Here is a 7281-nt window from a genome sequence, read left to right as displayed (position 1 = left end):
TCAACCGTTGTGAGTATACTCGATCCCTTTTTGCTTTCAACACTTTTGGGTGTTACATACGTTACTTATACGAAATCACATCGAACACACTACGCAACATTTTAAACGCTAACCGTTACCACATGTATTACGTAACTAAATGAATGCTTGTTGTTATGTTTACACGTGGAATGCTGTCTACCTGCCTTAACGATGATAATACTATAGTTTGGACACCAATGAAAGTAAGGGTTTTGTATTTGTGGGATTCAGAAGGAAAGTTGTTGCTCAATAGGTCATTGAAGAGCTACATAACAAACTTTTTAAGGTATAAAGATTTAAACTTTGGCCTTTTTTTATATTGAAAATTCATATAACAATTGATTGAACAAAACACAGATTAGCACATAAACGTTTAATCTTGATTCCATTATCACACATTTATTCATACATCGATACCCTGTATATATTGGTTGGTTGAAACGTTGCAACGTTTTAGCAACATTGAGTAACCTTGATTAACTTAATTACAGTTTAATCTTTATAATTATTAAATACAGTTTTGACACTAAGACCATGCGTAGGGGGCAAGATCCACCCTTGGGCGTTTTGCGCCATGTGGCAGCCCAGTCAGCAAGGGGCATTATTGGGCGTTTTTCTAAAATGGGTGTAGTGGGGATGTGGGCATTATGTTAAAAAGGGTGTAGAAAGTTAAATATAAATAAAAAAACCAACCGAAAAAGCTATTGGCCATAAAAAATGAAGCTTCAATGTGATTGGTCAAAATTTTGCCCCAAGAGCATGATTATAAACACGTCTAAACCAAAAAAACACCAAACACGCCCGTGCGTAGTGGTTACGCGGCGTTATTGGGCGATATTGGGCAAAGAAAACGCCCCACAAGTAAGCCATTACGGGTGGTCTCAAACTTAATACGAATGTCATAAATAATACTAATAATTAAGATAACTACCAGTATATTAGACATTCCTAGGATTTGATACTCAATTGTATGGTGTTTTTTTACAGGGTAAGACCATAAGGTGTTCGCTTTCTGAATCTAAATATAGTACAGACTATTTATTAGCATTATGCCAAAGACTTGACTACAACGTCGTGGATGTAATTTTTTTTTTTTTTGCTATTTCCTTGTAATTATTTGTTTAAACCAGACTTCATTAGCAACCATATTGGAATGTGCTGCTTGTAGGAAAGCTGAATTAGGGCCTCTCTGTTAATATAGTGATTCTGAAAAAAGTTTTGATGAAGAGCCAGCAAAACCACAAGCTGCAAAAAAGGTAGGTGGATATATTGCTTTAAAACTGTAAGAAGATAGGTAGATTATTAACTCCAAATTGTGTCTTGTTTTTTTTTTTTTTGATTGATTGGTCTCTGACTACAAGTTGAAAAGAAGGCTAGCAGCAGTTTTGAAGGTGAATCTGATGAAGAATAGGGGTGCTAAACCGGTCGTGTTCGCAGGTTGGCGGGTTCAATCCGACCCGAAATTTTTAGACAAACCAAAACATGACCCGAACCCGAAAATCTTGTCATACATATGAACCTGAACACGAGCCGAATATTTGCAGGTTGACCCGAACACGACCCAGCCCGTTCAACCGGAATTTTATTATTTTATTATTTTTTTAGCAAATTAATATGTTAATATTAAAACTTACTACAAAAACACACTAATATTTATAATGAAATTACGTTAGAGTTATAAAATCTTATCACAATTAACCTTTTTATTAAGTTACAATTACCGCTTATAAACACACAATTATTAATTTATGACATAAAACATATTATACAAAAATATAATATAACATAAACGGGTTAAACAGATTAACCTACTAACCTAACCGGGTTGACCCGAACCTGACCCGTTTAGCTGAATGGGTTCACAGGTTCAACCTAAAACTGACTCGAACCTATTTAGACTAAACCTAAACCCGCAAATTTCGTTTTAGGTTCGTGTCGTGCTTTTGGGTCGTGTCGGAAATTCACACCCCTAAAGAGGAGGATGTACTGCAAAATGCAAAGAAAAAGGTACTATTTTCTTTCAATTTTTTTGATATATCTATACATGTTTTATATTCTTAACTTTAGGATTTAGTTTCTAACTAATTATAAAGTATATGCAGAATGCTAATGTGGAGATGGCTGATGCTCCATCATCAAAGAAAGTGGTTAGTGGTTTTTTCAAGCTGTTTTGTTTTAAATGTGTTATTGTGTTAGTAATAAATTATTGCTAATAATTGTTATATGGCAGCCTCAAACTCGGCTGCTCCCCAAACTTCGTTTACGGGCAACTTAACCTTCACTATTGAAGAAAGTGACGTGTATGTGCACTTTGTCTATACTTGATAAGTATGTCAAATATTATTCGTTGTGTATGATTGTTACTTGTTTCTCAGCAGAATTAATTTCTTCAAAGACGCGGCTGAAGTTGTTGAGGTTCGTTTTGCAATAAGGGATGATCGATTTGCAGGCTAAGTGCATGTTGACTTTGTTACTCGTGAGGCTGCCCAAGAGGTATGTTTTGTTTTCCTTCTTGGTTTCCTTTTTCAAGTATTTATGACATTTTTTGCATATATGATTCTAAATTTCTATCTGCAGGCTCTTGAAGTTAATGGTGAACCATTGCTTGACCATCCACTAAAACTTGATTTAGTTAAGTAAAAAGTAAATACACTCTCGGTACCAGGTATGATTCTTTGCCATCAAGTGTTTTAACACCCAGTTAGATTCTAACCGACATTTGACTGAGAATTCATATTTGTTTCTGGAGCAATGAGAGATCTTTCCAAAAGAGTGCGCAGACTTCAGCACTAACTGCGTTTATAAGTGGGTATGGTTATGATGAAAGCATTGCTGATGTATTTTTTAACCACTAGTCTGCATATTACATTTTTATATTATTTAATTTCACATGTTTAAAGTTTTATTATTTACATGTTTCAAATTAAGAATACTCTTGGGAAACTCTTTGGCCAATGTGAAGAGGTTTCAAGGATTTTTCTTCCTAAAGATTTTGAGTCACGTGAGACAAAAAGATACGGCATGAGAGTTAGCTGTTGGTTACAAGTTTACTCCCCACCATGACAACAGCAAGGGGCATGAGAATTAGCCGTTGGTTGCAAGTTTACTCCTCACCGTGACAACAAGGTGGCCAGTTACAAATTTGCAGCATTTAAATGCAGTGAGTGTATGGACTTGATGAAAACAACCTAGAAATAGTTTTTAGTTTATGTATAGTGGTTTCTCTTTGTAACTTTTGTGGATCGGTTTTGATGATTAGTTTATGTTTTTAATTAGTATTTAAACCGAAAACTTACGTATGCTTTTTGGGTTATTATTGTTTATATCATTTGTCTTTTAGTTTCTCTCATGTTTACATTTGTTTTTGAATTTCAAAGAAATTGAAATAAAATGGGTAATTAAACAAAACTGGCCATATAAAATCACAATAAAGACGTGTGACTAAAGGTTAGACAACAGTCACACTTAAAATTACAAAATTTTGTATGGCCATAAATAACAATTAGCCATACCGTAATCATTTTGTTTCTTGTGTGATAAAATGATACCAAATGTCATGGGAAAAGAAGTTATGTGTGACTAAAGGTTAAACAACAGCCACATTTAAAAACACAATTTTGTGTGGCTATAAATAACCATTAGCCACACCATAGTCACTTTGTTTTTTGTTGTGTGACAGAATGATACCAAATGTCACGGGAAAAGAAGTTAGGTGTGACTAAAGTTTAAATAATAGCCACATTTAAAAATACAAGATTTTGTGTGGCTATAAATAACCATCAGCCACACCATAGTCACTTTGTTTCTTGTTGTGAGACAGAATGATATCAAATGTCATAGGAAAAGAAGTTACGTGTGACTAAAGGTTAATAATAGCCACATTTAAAAACACAAAATTTGTGTGGCTATAAATCACCATTAGCCACACCATAGTCACTTTATTTCTTGTTTGTGTGACAGAATGATACCAAACGTCATGCGAAAAGAAGTTATGTGTGACCAAATATTAGATAATAGCCACATTTAAAGATATAAATTTTCGTGTGGCTATAAATAACCATTAGCCACACCTCAGTCACTTTGTTTTTTGTTTGCATGACAAAATTATACCATACGTCATAGGAAAAACAAATATGTGTGACCAAAGATTAGACAATAGCCACACTTACAACAAATTTATGTAACTTTATAATAGAACCGGCCACACTTATAGTAAATTCATGTGGCCGTTGCTACCCTTTAGCCACACTTTATGGCAAAATGCTTAATTACAACAACCCATTTTGCCACACTTTTTTCTAATTGATGTGGCTAAAACGATTTTATTTGGTAATTTATGTGACTATATAGTAGTAATGGTCACGCTTAAAGTAAATACATGTGGTCGTTGCTATCCTTTAGCCACACGTAATAGAGGAAATGCTGGATTTAACAAAAAATTGGTACCATTTAGCCACACTTTTAAGTTCTATGGCCACTAAAAGTGTGTGTGGCCGTATGATACCTACGATGACTCGAGCTTTGGTCATAATTGACCTGAAAAAATTATGTGTCGCGAAAGACATATAGTCACACTTTTTTTCGTGTGGCTGTATCCCTATTTTGGCGTAGTGGCTGTCTACCTGCCTTAACGACGATAGTACTATAGTTTGGACTCAGCACCCGTTCACACGGGGGTTGTTAAGGACAATTACTTGCATGGATTACGGTGGTAATCATGTATTGCGAACTGCCTCGGGCAAACAACCCGCAGTCATTGGTATCGATAGATCCATGTCGATAATTAACATGCTTCGTTTTCCTCTGTGTACGTGCTGGTTATCGTAACTATTTCGAACTCTATTATGCTATTATCAAACTTGTATGCTCACCTTTACATTTTATGTATTGACTTTATTTTAACGTATGTGACAGGTGTTTAAGATGCTTATCTGCTAGGAAAGCGAGGCTAGAATAAAGCTCTAGAGCCCAACAAATAGTTGTCTGTGGTGGTCAAATTAAGGGTCTCTAGAAGCAGATAAACAATTGTTGTTTATTTAAATCTGAGTTGTCGGAAGAGAATATTTGCCTGGATTTTTGTCTGTAATAATTTATTAAATGTTTGAGATACGGTATGGAACATATTATTTAAATTGAATAGTAATGATAAATGTTATGGAAACTTCTGGACAATCTGTTTCGCTCAGTGCCATGCCCCGATGATTCCGCCATCGGTTGGGGTGTGACAGCTACTGTGGCACCTCGGGAAGACCCATAGTCATCCTGACCTACTCACCACTCCTTTCATCTCTCTGGTTGCTTATCAAATTTCAGGACGAAATTTCTTTCAAGTTGGGGATGATGTGACAACCCGAACTTTTGAGGTTAGCCTCTGGATTAGTAGCCATGTATGGTTTCGTTTCACATTCAAATCTATAATCAATTCGGTGTATAATTATATTAGACATATTAGTTGTGCTCGATCCTACTTGTACATGTGAAGGGAATGTTGAAGTTTGAATTGTCGCGTTCATGAAAACCGAGCCGCACACGCCATGGGTCTTACACCACTCGCACACCCCATCCCCTCTCAATCTCTGCCCAGCTCCTTGGAGCCCAGATCGAAACAAAACCCAAGTGGGTTTGGCCCACTTATTGAAACACACAAAGATAATACATAGTTCTCATGCATCTCTCCTAACTCCTAAAAACAAAACCCTACTTTTCTCTCTTCTCTCCCTTCGACAGCAGCCCCCATCTATTTCGAAGCCCCTCTTCCATTATAGCATCATCTGTAGCAGCCTATAATCCGGTTAGTGCACCTCCATTGTAATGATTAAATTTCTTTGACTTCTTGCAAATGTGTTTGTTTGAATTATTTGATAATCATGTGTTGAGCATATAAAACAAAATTGTTGGAAAGATTAATTCTATTGGTATAGGTTGGGTTTGTTGAGTAACGTGGCATTGAATGTTATGAGACTTCGTGCATCATTGGATCAACATGGGTTGATGCTACAAACAATGTAGTGTAACTAATATTGTAATTCAATAAGAGATCCAATATTGGTAACTATGATAAACCAGTGATGCGAAACTAGATAATTGCTCATGGCGTCAAATCGATAATGTAGGATTCATGCTGAAGTGGTAATTATCATGTACTGATTGACTGCTATTGTTGTTTGACGAAACCGATAGTATACGAATGATTATGGTGATGATAAGTCTGATGTGTTTGTGAATTAATGATTAGATTTGATCACTAGAAATTGTAACGGTTCCATGATGTGAAGTTTATGATGTTCCGTTTGTATGGTAACATGTATTAATCGGAATAATAGGAGCTATTGAGGGGACTGAATAATCATGATGATAACAACCGTTAGGCAATAATTAAGGAGTGTGCATTTGATTTATGTAACTGATTGATCGGGTATTAAGGAAAGGTATAACTGATATTGCATGAGTCGCACAACTGCTTTCCACACACACACATTGAATCGCACAAGTTTAGGTTAATCGCACACTTGTATGATTGGGCCGTAGACTATTGGGCTGGGCAACATAACTGATTGCACAACCCAGTCTTGATCGCACAAGACCTCGAATCGCACAAGTTTAGTCCAGTCGCACAACCATTTGGGCCAGATGTTGCATGAGTCGCACAACCCAATCGAGTTGCATAAGGCCATACGCTGTGTTTGGGCCTTATATTGTTGGACTGGGCTTTATGAGCGGGTGACATATGGATCGCACAACCCAATTAGAATCGCACACTTTTGTTTAGTCGAACAAGTCTTGTTGGGATTGAACCCTATCAGAGGAACAGATAATTAAAGCCAAAACTGGATCAGAGCAGTGGATCCAGAATAAGCAGATGATTACATACAAATCTCTCCCCTTGAAAGTGATCTCAACATCTGCTGACCTCCTATCTGCTGATCTTGCTAAATGCTGACCTACAACTGCTGCTCAAGTAAAGACCTGATGAAAGACTAAAGCCCTGCTGATTCAATCTACTTCTTTGAGTCAAGCTCTGCTAATCCGGACAAGTGCTGCTGGGTTCACAGCAGTAGAAGGTTGCAGCAGCTGATCCATAGTCTGTTTTGTAATGTAATGTAATAGTAGTAGTTGACATAGCAGTGTTTGTATAGATCAGAGGTTAGAGTTTGTTAGGAGGTTAGATGTCACTTTCATGGTGACGTCAGCTAAGATGCTCAGTAGTTTGCAAGTGCCTATAAATAGATCAGTACTTTGTACTGTTCTATTAGCTCTTTT

The 7281-nt window shown here is 36.5% G+C and overlaps 2 long non-coding RNA genes across 3 annotated transcripts; both read left to right on the top strand.

The window, feature by feature from the left end:
- The first annotated feature begins 203 nt into the window (after positions 1-203).
- On the top strand, positions 204-1997 carry LOC110927842. Its single transcript, XR_002585948.2, has 3 exons — positions 204-307; positions 1190-1277; positions 1950-1997. It is a non-coding gene; the product is annotated as an uncharacterized LOC110927842 (long non-coding RNA).
- A 185-nt stretch (positions 1998-2182) lies between these two features.
- LOC110927841 lies at positions 2183-3223 on the top strand. 2 transcript variants are annotated; one of them, XR_002585947.2, is made up of 4 exons: positions 2183-2321; positions 2400-2514; positions 2599-2830; positions 2950-3223. It is a non-coding gene; the product is annotated as an uncharacterized LOC110927841 (long non-coding RNA). The 2 variants fall into 2 exon arrangements; XR_002585946.2 differs by having other exon boundaries at positions 2397-2514.
- The last annotated feature ends 4058 nt before the right edge of the window (positions 3224-7281 follow it).

Source organism: Helianthus annuus, chromosome 3, assembly GCF_002127325.2.
Source record: "Helianthus annuus cultivar XRQ/B chromosome 3, HanXRQr2.0-SUNRISE, whole genome shotgun sequence".
Classification (NCBI taxonomy): Eukaryota; Viridiplantae; Streptophyta; class Magnoliopsida; order Asterales; family Asteraceae; genus Helianthus; species Helianthus annuus.
This window is presented reverse-complemented; position numbering and strand designations above follow the sequence as displayed.